Genomic DNA, 15592 nt, shown 5'->3' on the forward strand with positions numbered 1-15592 from the left:
TCACAGCAACTAACATAACGGTGTTGATAATACTAAGCAACAATAAAAACACATAACTAAAACATTTCGTATTTTACTATAGAAATTGAAGAAAGGAGATAAGAATGCAATAGTCTGCATATTTTATTTATACACAGAGTTTTCACCTGAGACCAGAACACACACACACACACACTCTTTATACAACTAAAAGTGGTTTAAGCTGACACTTAGCAAAGCACTTGGCCCAAGTAAACTAACTGGAAAGGCCTAGTAAAATATTCAAAATGCAAATAAATTAATCAAGCTTTGAGTAAGTAAATACAATTATTTGAATTTGAATTTACACTCAGGAAATTGCCTAAAATGGAGACAACAGATTCACTACAGCTTAATCATCTGTAGTCCTTCCTCTTCAGTTCTGAGAGGGATGCTAACCCCTTGGTGATTAGCACTTTCCAGCATTTTGTGAAAGCTTAGAGGACTTAAATAAATTGAGGAGGGGGGAGAGTGGGGAGAGACAAAGAGGAGGAGAAAGGAAGAGGAAACGGAGAGATTGCTCCTGGCACAGGTCTACAGCCAGGATCACACCTTCCTTGAATGGTGCACAGAGATTGCTAGGTATCTGTGCCAGAAGTGGAGAAGGGGTGACATTCAACTCCAGGAGGAGTCTCAACTCCAAGAACCTACAGAGGCAGCCAAGTGTGCTGATGTTCAGGAATCAATACTTAGAGGGTAGCCCACAGGCCTGTGAAAGAGCCCTTGGAGACCGCAACAAAAAAGGTTTCCACAAGTATAATCACAGATTAGATGGTTGGATAGATTAGAGGAAGGATAACTCTATGACCTGATAATTACTGAAATACATGAGACAATTCTTGCACATCAGACTGTGTCAAGAAAGACTGAAACTCAATTAGTTTGATACAATGGGAAATTACACATGCAAAGAATTAGCTGTTAACATTTGTGTCCAAGGCAAGATAAGATACAAAACTGAAATCTTCACGTGTTCAACTAGGGTAAGACACATGTATCTGGAAAAGGTAAGGAAAAGTTCTAAAAAGGGTTTAATCACCCTGGACTATTTTTATCCACTATATTCACTATTCTTGGACAACTCCATTGTAGCTTAAGGGTAAGAGAACTCAATTTAGCCCAGTTCAAAAGCTGAACAGATTCCCTGTGTTTGATCCTTTTCAGTTAAAACTATGGGTCCAGCACAAATCAAAGTGGACGTCAAGGCTCTTTTTCCTTTGGGAATTTTAACTTGATTTACTACTGTGTCTGACACAGATATGGCTACCTCATTGTGACTACCGGCCAACCAAATGGGAAAGGGGACGGAATCAATCAAATTCCCCTTTTAATCACTCAATAGGAGGTCTACAGGCACCAGGTCTCATTCTATTAACTACTTGCTTCTCCAACTGCAGTCAATGATACACAGGGCCTGCTTGATGCTTGCAAGCCTCTCTCACCAAACACAGGCATTTTAATGGTTGGTTTCCTTGAGATGTCCCTGAGCTAGGTAAAAACACTCTGAGACAGTGTTCCTTCTACCTTGGCTCTATGCCTGGAGTGAATGTATGCCTCTTCCTCAGCTGGGACAAGAAGCCACAGCTCTTCACTGATTAAATCCCATGTCTGGTCCAAACTCACATCATACCTTCTCCATCAACTTCTCCACTGCATGCTTTCAGAGACAGGTTATCTTAGATCAATCAGTACAAGAGGCACTTCAGAGAGTGACATTCAAATCTGGCTATATAGTTGATACTGAGATCTTCAAGGCATGAAAACAGTTGAAAGTCATGTTGCTAGAACACTCTACAGATTATAAGCATAGCAGACCTTTCGAACTTACAAGTAACATGAAATACCAAAATAGGTTACTTTTGCTTTCTCCACTTCTCTCATTCTCTCTCTCACACACACACATGCACACATTCTTTTTTACACGCTAAGACAATTATATGAAAAACAGATAATAGATTTTTAAATAATATCTCAATATGCAGCTTAAACAAAATTGTACTTCCTGTATTTAAAACAAAAACACAAAATTACCCATCGGTTTCCCTATATTTGATATTATTGAATAATGCTATAATTTGATTTTTTTTGTGTGTTTTTAATGGGGATTTTAACTTTGACTGAAATACTTGTTTCAGATTTATTGAAAGTATAGTTAACATTTTTTTTGTCTTTTTTTGACCTCCTACTTTTAGATTTGGGGGGTGATGATTCAAAATCAGATGTGTTCACAGTAATGGATGCTACTTCCACCAATCCTGGTTGAAGGGGTTCCAGCGATACCTGAATAACAACTTTTGTTGTAGGAGACAATCCTTCTAGCTGCTTAGGCTTGTTAAACATTTGATGACACTGGGTCTTGTGCTCCCTTTTCTCTTTGAAAGTTAAAACCTGTAGCCGACATTTGGAACACTGGTGAAAACTCTTTTCCCAGTGCCCTCTATCATGACGTCTGTATGGTGCGGCAGTTTTAAAAATTTTGAGACAAAACGGGCAAAGCAAATTCTTAGTGTTACCATGGTATGCTCTGAAATGTGCATCCACATCTGCAAAAAATGATGATCTGTAACTGCAAACCTGGCATACATAGGGCATTTCACCAGGCTTATGATTGTCTTTCATGTGCTCTAAGAGAACCTGATCTGTCTCAAAGGACAACTCACAGATGTGACAGACTGCAGAGGGCTCCTGGGGAATGTGGACACTTTCAGTGTGACACTGCAGCTGGAAGGGAGTAGGAAACTGGCGGAGGCAGTGCTGGCAGGTGGTGTGGTTTTTCCAGCTGTCACCTCTCTGCCTCTCAAGTTCCAAATGGTGCTTCATGTGATTCATAAACTTGACATTTTTTAGAACTTTCAAGCAGCTGAGGCATTTTAAGGCTGTGTGGGTCTTCGGTTCTGGCTGCCCAACTCCTATATGCTCTCCATAGTAGAAGTCACGAAGTAACACAATCAGATTTCCTTCTGCGGGATCAACAATCTTGTTTGGACTTGCCTAAACTTGGAAAATCAGTTTTTGTCAGTCCATTTTCCCCTAAAGGTCTTACAGGCTTGCAATGAACATTGTCCTTTGGAAAAGGTGATGGACAAGGTTCTCCATTCTGAACATGGCCTAGTGAGGTATGGGCACGGTCTGGTGTGCTTTGCTGAGTGGTCACTGTATGAAAAATACCTGAAGGGGGAAAACCTAAAGAATGTTCCCCTATAATGCCATCACTGAGCTTAGGCCTTTTGGGATTTCTGCTATTTGTTTCACAAATGGAAAGTCGCTTTGATACATGAGGACTTTTATTCATATCTCCTGCAGAAACCGCTGTTTCTACTGGATGCTGCAATGAACTTGTGAAGGTAATTAAAGAAGAACATAACTCCTTTGAAAAGCTATTAGGCACTATTTGTGGTGAAATATTTTTATAATCAGCTTGAGACAAAGGTTCAATAATAACAGGACTATCTGTTGACCTTGATTCAGAGTCAGAAACTGGCAAGACAGTCTTTGCTTCTGATGTATGGAGGCACATGACTAACAGGCTGCAATTTGTGAGCTTTACCTTTCCTGAAGTGACCATACCTTTTTCTCCTTGAACAAGAACCTGGGGTAACTCTGTTCAGTGTGTTTGAAATGACTGGTTTTGAAGTTCAGGTCATCCTAACAAAGATCACATCAGCATCTTCATTTATATGTTCCACTCCAACCAAGATCAGTTCATCATCATCATCTACTTGTTTGGTTTCTCCCTCGCTTTTCCATAGTTCTGGCTCTTGTTCTTCTTCACGTAACATACATGGTAGTTCCATATTTTTAATACTTTTTTATCCTTAGAGGGTGCGGCCACAAGTCCCAGTTGCTTCCTTTATACACACTGCCACCTAAGTATAAATATACTACATATTAGTTTATTTGATTATCTCCAAAACTCTAGAGTAGTTATAAACACCCTTATCTTACAGACAAAGACACTGTCAACGAGACTCAATGACAGCTGAAAAACCTATGACTACAAGTCTACATGGCTCTAGAATCATAGCTTTGTCCCATGTTCACTGTAATCTCTTCTATTAAAAAAATAAAGATTAATGAAACCCAACACTACTGATCATTAGGTGAAATCACATGTAAAGGACGAGTATTTTTACAAAAGCACTGTTGTACAGTGTTTATAAACATGGACTTTGGAGTCAAAGAAGATTAAGTTGGAATTCTAAGTTAACCACACACCAGTTGCATCTTCTTGGGCAAATTTACAACCTTTAAATGCGTTTCTGTATCTTAAAGACAAACATGCTTCTTTCTTAGACTTAAGGTTAACAGCTCTTTTGAAAAGGCATCAGCTATTCAATGACATCTTGTTTTGTAGTAAAATTGGAAGAAAATGTATCTTCAATGCAACATTACAACTGATTCACAAATTCTAATTTCATAAATGTTAACAAAGAAAATAGGTAGCAAATTCAAAGTATAATCTATCTATACCTAATTAACAAACAGCATAATTCAATGTCAAGCACTTAACACAGGCCTAGGAAATTGAGAATGAACTCTCTTGATAATCTCACCCCAATTCCACACTGATATATCCTAAATTTCTCCCTCTAATCCTGGCTAAACTGAAATCCCACAATGCTTCATCCTTTACACCACAGGTCTCTTCCCCACATAGCAGGCAAAGTGATGCCAGTATTTCTCTCATACCAATATCAGACAGAGACATCACACACACACATACACCCGATATCCCTTATGAATACAGGTGAAAGAGTCCTCAGCAAAATACTGGCAAACAAAATCTAACAGCATGTAAAAAAGATTGTATACCATGATCACATGGGATTTATGGAGGTATGCAAAGTTGGCTCATTATATGAAAGTCAATCAACACTATGCCATTTTAAAACAATAAAACAAAAAACACATCTGCCTGCAGGAAAAAAAAAAACATTTCCCTGAATCTAGCACCTTTTCATAACAGGGGTTAAAAAAACACTTAGTAACTAAGAACAGAAGAGAACTTTCTCAATCAAAGGGCACCTGTAAAAGACCCACAGCTAACATCATACTTAATAATGAAAAACTGAAAGTGTTCCCTCTAAGACTGGGAACAACACAAGGAAGTCTATTACACACTTTGGCTCAACATTATACTGGCAGTTCCATAACCAGAGTAATCAGGAAACAAAAAAGAATTGTTGCTGTTGTTAAAAAAAAAAAAAAACAAAAAAAAAACCAGCCTTCAGAATGGAAAGGAAAAAGTCAAAGCATATTGGAGATAACATACTTTTGTACGTAGAAAATCTTGAAGAAAATACAAGTATTAGAATTAATATAAAGCTTGCAGAATACAAGACAAATATTTTAAAAGTCAATCACGTTTTGTTTCAGTACCAACAAATGTTGTTAAGTAAATACTTGAATCTACACTAGCATTAAAAAGAATACTTAGGAAGTCAGAAACAGAAAGACAATACATTCTTTTTAATGGTTGAGTAATATTCCATTGTGTATATGTATCACAGCTTTCTGATCCATTTATCTGTTGATGGACATCTAGGTTGTTTCCATGTCCTGGCTATTATAAACAGTGCTGCGATGAACACTGGCGTACATGTGTCTCTTTCAATTCTGGTTTCCTCAGTGTGTATGCCCAGAAGTGGGATTGCTGGGTCATACGGCAGTCTATTTGCAATTTTTTAAGGAATCTCCACACTGTTCTCCATAGTGGCTGTACTAGATTGCCTTTACACCAACAGTGTAAGAGGGTTCCCTTTTCTCCACAACCTCTTCAGCATTTATTGCTTGCAGACTTTATATGAAGCAATTCTAATGGGATGGATGAAACTGGAGCCAATTATACACAGTGAAGTAACCCAGAAAGAAAAACACCAATACAGTATACTAACACATATATATGGAATTTAGAAAGATGGTAATGATAACCCTGTATGCGAGACAGCAGAAGAGACACAGACGTACAGAATGGACTTTTGGACTCTGAGGGAGAGGGAGAGGGTGGGATAATTTGGGCGAATGGCACTGAAACATGTACACTATCATGCAAGATAGTCGCCAGTCTATGTTCGATGCAAGATACAGGATGCTTCGGGCTGGTGCACAGGGATGATCCAGAGAGATGATATGGGGTGGGAAGTGGGACAGGGGGGCTCAGGATTGGGAACTCATGTACACTCGTGGCGGATTCATGTCAATGTATGGCAAAAACAATACAGTGTTGTAAAATAAAATAAAGTAAAAATAAAATTAAAAAAAAAAAGAGAGAAAGACAAATATCATATGGTATCACTTACATGGACTCTAAAATATGACACCAATGAACTTATCTATGAAACAGAAACAGACTCACAGACATAGAGAGCAGACTATGTGATTACCAAGAGGGGAAAGGTGGGGCAGGCATAGATTGGGAGCTGGTGATTAGCAGATGAGAACTATAATATATACAATAGACAAACAAGATCGTAGTGTATAGCACAAGGAAATATATTCATAATTTGTGATAAACAATAATGGAAAAGGGTATGAAAAAATTGTGTGTGCATATGTGTGTGTTTACGTATGAAGGAAAGGAAAGGACAACTGTTGGCAAGCATGTACAGAAACTGGATCCTTGTGTGTTATGGATAGATTTTAAAATGGTGCAACTGCTACAGAAAACAGTTTAAAGGCTCCTCGAAAAACTAAAAACTAGAACTGACACATGATTCAGCAATTCCACTTCAGGATATAAATTCACAACAAGTTAACATGGGGTCTTGAGATATTTGCACAGCCATGCTCACAGCAGCACGAATCACAACAACTAAGAGGTGGAAGCATCTAAATATCCATCAAATGTGATATATACATTCAATGAAACATTATTTAGCCATATAAAGAAAATTCTGTCACATGCTACAACATGCTTGATCATTTCAGACATCAAGCCAAATGAAATAAGCCAGTCATACAAAAAGACAAATACTGTAAGTTTCTACTTGTATGAAATAGCTAACATAGTCAAGCAATAGAAAGGAAACAAAAAAGAACGATGGAGTCCATGGTCTAGGTAAACAGGGAAGAAAAGAGTTGTTGTTGTTTAATGGGACAGGTGATGGGTACAGAGTTTCAATTTTGCAAGATGTAAAGGTGTAGAGATCTGTTTCATAACAATGTGATAAGCAATTCCCTGGTAATTCAGAGGTTAGGACTCCACAGTTTCCTATCAGGGGCCTGGGTAAGATCCTCAACCAGGGAACTGTCATTCAAGCTGCACAGCAATGCTAAAACAATGAAAACAACAACAAAATAACACTGTGACTATGTGTGTGTATATGTGTTAGTCACTCAGTTGTGCCCAACTTTGCATCCCCATGGACTAAAGCTCACCAGGTTCCCTTCTCCATCGGATTCTCCAGGCAAGAATACTGGAGTGGGTTGCCATTTCTTTCTCCAAAAGGCTGATGAAAGTGTGTGAAATACTTAGCATGCAAAAATGGTTAAAATGGTAAAAATTTAAGTTAGATGTTTTTACAACAATTGAAAAGAGAAAAGCATTTAACAACCAGGAAAATAATTTGAATAGACATTTCCGACTCTTTGCAACCTCATGGACTGTAGCCTATCAGGCTCCTCCATTCATGGGATTTTCCAGGCAAGAGTGCTGGAGTGGATTACCATTTCCTTCTCAAGGGGATCTTCCCGACCCAGGAATTGATCCCAGATCTCCTACATTACAGGCAGACAGTTTCCCTTCTGAGCCACCAGGGAAGCCCCTAGCAAAATGTAAATCAGTCTCACTGAGATACTACTTCACACCCATACTACGTCACACCCAATCAAAATGACAAATAATAAGTGCTGCAGAGGATGTGGAGAAAAGGAATCTTCAGATATTGTTGAGGTAATTGCTGTAAAATGGTACAACCACTATTGGAAAAGTGGTTTGTCAGTACCTCAAAAATTAAGTATAGAGTAGCCATATGATGCAGCAATTTCCCTCTTTTGTATATATCCATAAAGACTGAAAATGTTCAGTCCATGCAAAATCAGTGTTCACAGCAACATTACTCACAAAGAGTACACCATCCAAGTATTATCCATTAATTGACCAAAGGATACACAAACTGTGGTTTATGCTCAAAATGGATTGCATGGAAGCCATTTACCATATTCATATACCATATTCAGCCATAAAAATAAAACAAAAACAGTCACTGCTATGCAGCCATGAAATGGATGAATCTTGAAAGAACACAAACTAGGGGACTTTCCTGGAGATCCAGTGTTTAAGACTCTCCACAGGTTCCATCCCTGGGCTGAGAACTGAGATCCCACATGCCACACAGCTAAATAAGTAAAACATTTAAATAGAAAATATGACATCTAAATAAAGCCAGACACAAAGGTCACACACTGTATGTGGGAGAACTGTAGGTGGAAGAGAAGCAGGAAAGAGAAGCACTCTGCAATCCAAGTGAAACATTTTTTTTTCAGGAAGGAGGAAATGAACTACTCTAATAAAGGCTGCCAATAAATTAAATAAAATAACAACTAAAAATTGACCACTGAGTTAAACATTTGAAATTCACTTGTGGCCTTGACAAGAGTGGCTTTAAAAGAAAATGAGAGAACTGGAGATAACAAAGTCTAGGAACAACTCTGCAGAAGTCTATAATAAGCAAATATGAAATAAAAGCAGCAGAAGCAGGATGTGTCACCAAAAGATGGATTTTTAACGACAGGTCACATTATAGTCAGTCTGTTTGCTGATGGGAACCATCCAGAGAAACAGAAAACTTAATCCAGGACAAAGAGGAGACTTGCTAGAATATCAACAAATGAGTAGGTCTAGAACTGAGTAGATCAAGAATTGAGTAGATCAAGCCAGAGAGCACACAAGCTGGAGAAGACAATGGAAACCCACACCAGTACTCTTGCCTGGAAAATCCCATGGACGGAGGAGCCTGGTAGGCCACAGTCCATGGGGTTTTGAAGAGTCGGACACGACTGAGTGACTTCAATTTCACTTTTCACTCTCATGCATTGGAAAAGGAAATGGCAACCCACTCCAGTGTTCTTGCCTGGAGAATCCCAGGAATGGGGGAGCCTGGTGGGCTGCTGTCCATGAGCCTGCAGAGTTGGACATGACTGAAGTGGCTTAGCAGCAGCAGCAACACACAAGAAGAGTACACAAGCCAAATAATTTGCTCACAGTAACAGAACTGAGATCATATGAAAAAAAAAGGCTGGCATGGTGGGTTAATGGGTATGGTAACCAGCCTTCAAGTGAATCGAATCTCCTGATATTCCCACCCCTGTGTAGTTCTCTCTCAATCTATCACAGGGTTGACCTGTGAGACTAAGCAAATACAGAAGTGAAGATGTGTAACATCTGAAAAAAGACTCTGCACTTTATCATGGGTGCAAGTGCTTTCCTGAATCACTCATTCTGAGAAAAGACAGCAGCCTCCACAAGAGAAGCCCCATGGAGAGGCCCACAGAAGGAGGAACTGAGGCTTCATGAGTACAGCCAAGTGAGAGAGCTTAGATTCAACAAGCTAAGTCTTCAGAGGTTGCCAATCCAGACAAAAGCTTGACAACTACCTCAGGAGAGATCCTAGGCCAAGAGATAACAAGTGTTAAGTTCTTTCAAACTATTCAATTTTGAGATCATATGTACAACACAAACATTTCAAGTTATAATACCATTCACATCATACTTAGACACAGAAGAATTCTCCTATAAATAGAGCAAAAATTAAAGAAAAAAATCACACAAAACAAACCAAAGCACCTAAAAACAGGAGTTGCCTGGCAGTCCAGTGGTTTGGTTAGGACTCAGCCCTCTCACTGCCAGGATCCTGTGTTCCATCCCTGGTTGGGAAACTAATATCCTATGAAGCCACATGTTGTGACCAAAACAAAACATGCTGTGAAGTTCAAAGCTGTACCAACAAATAAGTATACAACACAGCTGTAGGCACAAGTTGCTGGGCATAGAGCTTCCTATGATCTTGTTTACTCGCATGAAATGAACTCAGATGGTCCCTCGCCCCCATCCAGTGGAGTTCACTTACTTAATGAAATAAAGCCCTTAAGGGTACAGAAATGAGCAAGTAATCCCACATAAACATGTTAAATCACAACACATTTTCTCTGAATGAACCACTTGATTCATTTATTCATTTGGCCATGCTGCTTGGCTTGTGGGGTTCCAGTTCCCTGACCAGAGATTGAATCCAGACCACTGCAGTGAAAGCCCAGAATCCGAATCACCAGGCCACCAGGGAACCCCCACACATGCACTGCTTTGCTTTCGTAGCTAAAACCTTAGGATATGTGCATTGCCCCATTTTAGCCTCACCAAGTGGTCGGAGTCAGCTCTACACAGCTTAAGACCCATGGTGCTCTTACTTTTTTTCTTTCAAGAAGGCAGGAGAAAGCAAGTCACCGTGCCTGTTTTTACGGTTGCCACTCAGAAAGCTGCAAACCTGAAACCATGATTGCCCTGAAGTCAGCACCAGCAATCAGGGTCAGGTAATCCCCAATCAGGAATACTCTCTCCCAACAGCAACGTGTCAGCCCACGAATGAATGGAGAAAAACGGAAAGTAAGAAAGCCACAACTTTGTCTCTTATTGTAAAGATGTCTGTCACCTTACCTCAGGGCCCACTGAAAACCTGAGCGCTTGAGACCTGCCAGGCAGCAAACGGTCACATCCTGGGGACGAGAAGAGAGAAAGGTCAGGATGAGTCACCTGTTCCGGGAACATTCTATCCCCCCAGGCCCTACCTGGTCGTATCCTACGGATGCTGATCAGGCGTCTCGCACTTAACCAGAGCAAGTGATTGAACTCCGTTTCCCCAAGCTTCTTCCTCCTACCTCCCTTCTCTCAGTAACAAACAAATACCTCATCTGCCAACTTCCCGAACCAAAGGACTGAATCTCGGTGCCCCCAGGGACGGGGCAGCCCTGGAGTCCTGGAGAGACAGAGGAAACGGGAAAACGACCAAAGTACCAGGACAGTGAACAGGCCACTAGATCTTTTTTTTTTTTTTTTCCCTGCTGTGCCCGCCTGACTGTGCCTGGGTGCAGAACCGGGTTGGGCCATGAAGATTTGTGTGTGAGTGTGTGTGTGTGTTTAAATACATTAGGTTCCACAGGAGAGCTGGGGGTGGTGCCCGGGGCCAGGGGCCTAAAAGGCCCTTTCCTCGAGCTGCCTTGTCCCACCCCCTTGGGCAGGAAAGCTGCTGGAGAGCAGAGCCCGCCCAGACTAGAGAGGGGAGAGGGCGGAAGGAGCCTGAGGCCTGTGGGTCCTGCCGCATGCTCCCTCCTGAGGGCCCGCGGGCCCTAACCGGCCGCCCCGCCGAGCAATGCCTCATGCGAGTGGGGACCCGTGAAACCCTCCCTTTAGCCGTCAGGCACCGCTTTGGCTGAACCATGCTCCAGTCCTTACCGGTCCCCGTTGGCAGAGGTGACAGAACTGTCTGCCGCTCACCAGCCCTAGGCAGTTCCAGGATTAAGTCTGAGGAGGCGAGCCAGAGGGGATGAGACTTCCTCAGGTCTGGGACGCCGCCCCAGCTCCCCCTACAGGCGTGCGGGCTGCCTCCGATGATTGGCTGCCAGGTGTCTGCGCCTGCAATCTGATTGGCCGTGAGCCGAGTTGGGCGCATGCGCCGGCGATGGACACCCGCCCCCCCCCCCCCTCCGCCACCATACCGTAGAAACACCCGCTGTGAGCGTGGTCAGGCTGAATCTAAATCTCAAGGGTCTTGGGTCAAGATTGCTCAGCTCACCAAACCAAAGAAAAAACAGATGGCACAGTCGCCAGGGCACAGGGCTGAGAACGGCCTCCGAGTCTACCAGGGGAGTCCAGTGATGGTGTCCAGCACTCACAGCCCTCAGGGGTGACCTCCCTTTGCTTAAGGAACTTGACCCTACAGTGGATCTTGAAGCCCCTCTCCTCTTGGAATTACATTCCAATCAAGGCAGGGCAGCCTGCCCCTGTTTCTGCACTGTCTATTGTGAGCTGAGAATGAGCTTTACTCCTCCTCCTCCTCCTTCTTTCTTCTTCTTCTTCTTTTTCTTCTTTCTTCTTCTTTATTTTTTTTTAATTAATTTTAGAGCTTTTCACTTTTAATGGCTGAGGAAAACCGAAAAGAATTTTATTTTCTGAAATTTGTGTGAAAATTGTGTGAAATTCGATTTTTGGAGTCTTAAAGTTGGAACAGGGACTTGCCAGTTTCTTTGGTTATTATCTATGGCTGAAAACTTAATTAATCGCCAGTGATCAATGTTTGTTAAACATCCAATATTCTAACTTCCAGCTGTTCTCAACTTCAAAAATATAAAACTTTTTCAATAATTTGTTATCTCAAGTTTAAACTCCGTTTTAGCTACATATATGAACATGCTTTCTAGGTCACATGATTTAATCTGACATATTGCCAATAAGTGAAAATTTTGGAATACCTTACTCAAAAGAGAGAAGTTGTTTTCTTCTTCCAGAAAGACAGGTAGTGAAGTCTATCTTTGAACAGTTTGTCGTTTTTTATGAAATCCATAAAGATTAAGCTGTCGAATTAAACTTTTCATACTCTTGGTTTCAAATATTCTGAAAGGCTCCTTTCTTTCCGGAAGACTTCTTTCTTAAAGAGTTCTTCATTGATCACTCTACATGTGCCGGACTCATCCCACCAAATAGATTCAAACTGATCACTTTCAGCTATACTCCAAAGTTTTTGTGGAAATGTGAGTGAAAGAAAATCATTCCCATCATCTGTTTCAGAGACAGAATATATGTAGTGTGGCCTTTTCATCACAAGATCCTCAGACAAAGCCTGAAAAGCATATTCTTCAATCATAAATCTCAAAACTGAGTCCCCAGTTGTAGAATCATACAAAGAAGATCTAATGGAGGTTTCTGAACCAGTGGATTCATCTTTAGGAGGTCCATCTTGAATTTCTGAAGAAATATGTGCCATAGGGAAATCTTTCTGCAGATAATTTTCTCATTTGTCTGGTTTTACACAATGCAACTTCAAATGATGTTTGGCTGGCCTACAGAGAAAAACTCTCTGGACCATCACAGAGGTCCTCCCAGTCAAAAAGCTGTGACATCACAAAATCACTGGTCTCCTAGCTATCAAAGGTTAGTTGTGACATCACAAAGTCACTGGTCTCCAGCAATTGAAGGGTAATGTTCAACCTAATGTTTACTTGAGCATCAACTTAAAATACAGACTGCTGACAGAAATAGTAAACAAAACCATGAAGCATACAAAATCTCATTACTAAAATTTTTTTGTTGTTGTTATTCCTGTGTTTGGGATGGCCTTTCTCTTTCTGGCAGTTTGTGGTTCCTCTTTATTGTGGAGGTTCCTCCCTGTGGGTGGAATTGGACTAGTGGCTTGTCAAGTTTCCTGGTTAGGGAAGCTTGTGTCAGTGTTCTGGTGGGTGGAGCTGCATCTCTTCTCTCTGGAGTGCAATGAAGTGTCCAGTAGTGTGTTTTGATATGTCTATGGGTTTGCTGTTTGGGCAACCTGTATATTGAAGCTCCGGTCTATGTTCCTGTGTTGCTGGAGAATTTGCATGGTATGTCTTCCTCTGGAACTTATTGGCTCCTGGTGGTGCTTGGTTTCAATGTAGGTATGGAGGTTTTTGGATGATTTTTTTTTAATAAATTTATTTATTTTAATTGTAGGTTAATTACTTTACATTATTGTATTGATTTTGCCATACATTAACATATATCCACCACAGGTATACACATGTTCCCTTTCCTGAACCCCTTGCATTCTCCCAACCCGTACCATCCCTCTAGGTCGCCCCAGTGCACCAGCCCCAAGCATCCAGTATCATGCATTGAACCTGGGCTGGAGACTCATTTCATATACGATATTATACATGTTTCAATGTCATTCTCCCAAATCATCCCACCCTCTCACTCTCCCACAGAATCCAAAAGAATGTTCTATACATCTGTGTCTCTTTTGCTGTCTCACATACAGGGTTATTGAAAACTCACATCAATAAATCTACTTTATTTCTGAAATAAAAGTGATTTATCATCCTTTTATACACACATTCTTAATATTCAGTACTGTTACCCTAGCAGACTTGGTCTACTTGCTTCTGTGCAAAAAGATTTATGAATTGACTGTGGGTTTCAGTGAGGAAAAAAAATAAATAAATAAAAGTGCTTATTGTAGGACCAAGCAAGGTGTCTTAGCAGCTGGTGCTTCAAAGACGCAAATCTCCAAATACTTTCAGGGGAAATATTTTAATGGCTGAGTGAGGGTGGAACATGGGGTCTGTGATCAATATTGGGACATTCTACTAATGGCCTATTACTGAGGATATTGGGAGTCCACATCATTGACCGTCTAGCTCCAACTATGTACTAAATTTCAGCCTGGTTTGGGCTTTAGCATCTCTAAAATTGTTCACAGGATATTGCTCAGAATGTTATTGATGGTCCTTGCTGCTGCTGCTGCTGTTAATTCGCTTCAGTCGTGTCCGACTCTGTGCAACCCCAAAGACGGCAGCCCCCCAGCTCCCACATCCCTGGGATTCTCCAGGCAGAACACTGGAGTGGGTTGCCATTTCCTTCTCCACGACGGCCCTTGAGGAGGGACTAAAGACCCTTGAGTTTGATTAATGGCTAAACCGTTAATATTGTCTGTCAGTTGATTATTTTCCTTAGTTTCTGTCCTTTCTAGCTTCTCTGATTAAAATTACTTTTGAACATGAGGAGGTCTACAATCCCCTACCTCTCTCTCGATTTCCATGCTTTTCAGTCTTAGGAAGGGACTGCCTAGTACAAGAAAGGAAAAAAAAAAAAAAAAAAGTCTTGGACTTAGAGCTCGATCATACATATGACAGAAAACCTCAGTGCAGGTTCAGTTCCTTTTTCAGGTTTCCCAGCTCTTGGAGTGATTGAGTCAGCAACAACTTTGGCTCTTTCCTGTTGAGATGGAGCACGGAGTTGGAAATAATTCTAAAATCTAAGCTTGCTATCAATAGTTTATGATACGAAAACATATCTTTCTATTATATATATGTTTCTATATCAGTATTTTGCCATTAAACTGGACAAACATTTGAAAATTGGTATATATTTATGAAAAGGAGAGAGGTGAGTGATATAAAAGAGTCCTCATATTTTACAGGCAGCCAAGAAAACATATTTTGAAGTATTTCAGCTTACATAATATTCAATAATTGAGTAGATTTTGAATCATTCTACATTTGGGTTTTATTTTTTTCCCATTTCTATTGCACCTAACATGAATTAAAAGCCATTGCACTTTTTTTCATACACACACTCTTGCATAGACAGGTGTATATATGTATATATGTCAAAATATAATTTTAGGCAACTTTATTTAGGTGACCAAACTCATTGCTAGCTCCGAAGATCTAAATAAACTGTGTGGGAAGCCCCACATTACTTAATATCTTTCTGGCTGAAATATTCAGATCTTGTTGCTGAAAAGCTCTCCTTTAATCTATCTCATTTTTCACTATTCTTTCTGTAATAAGAGTTAGGGCTCATACTTATGAGGGCACCTTAAACCCAGAA

The 15592-nt window shown here is 40.6% G+C and overlaps 1 pseudogene; it reads right to left on the reverse strand.

Annotated features, from left to right (window-relative positions):
• Positions 1-451: 451 nt before the first annotated feature.
• Positions 452-11573, reverse strand: LOC108635088 (annotated as a pseudogene).
• Positions 11574-15592: the final 4019 nt, after the last annotated feature.

The sequence above is a fragment of the Capra hircus genome, unplaced genomic scaffold (genome assembly GCF_001704415.2).
Source record: "Capra hircus breed San Clemente unplaced genomic scaffold, ASM170441v1, whole genome shotgun sequence".
Taxonomy (NCBI): domain Eukaryota; kingdom Metazoa; phylum Chordata; class Mammalia; order Artiodactyla; family Bovidae; genus Capra; species Capra hircus.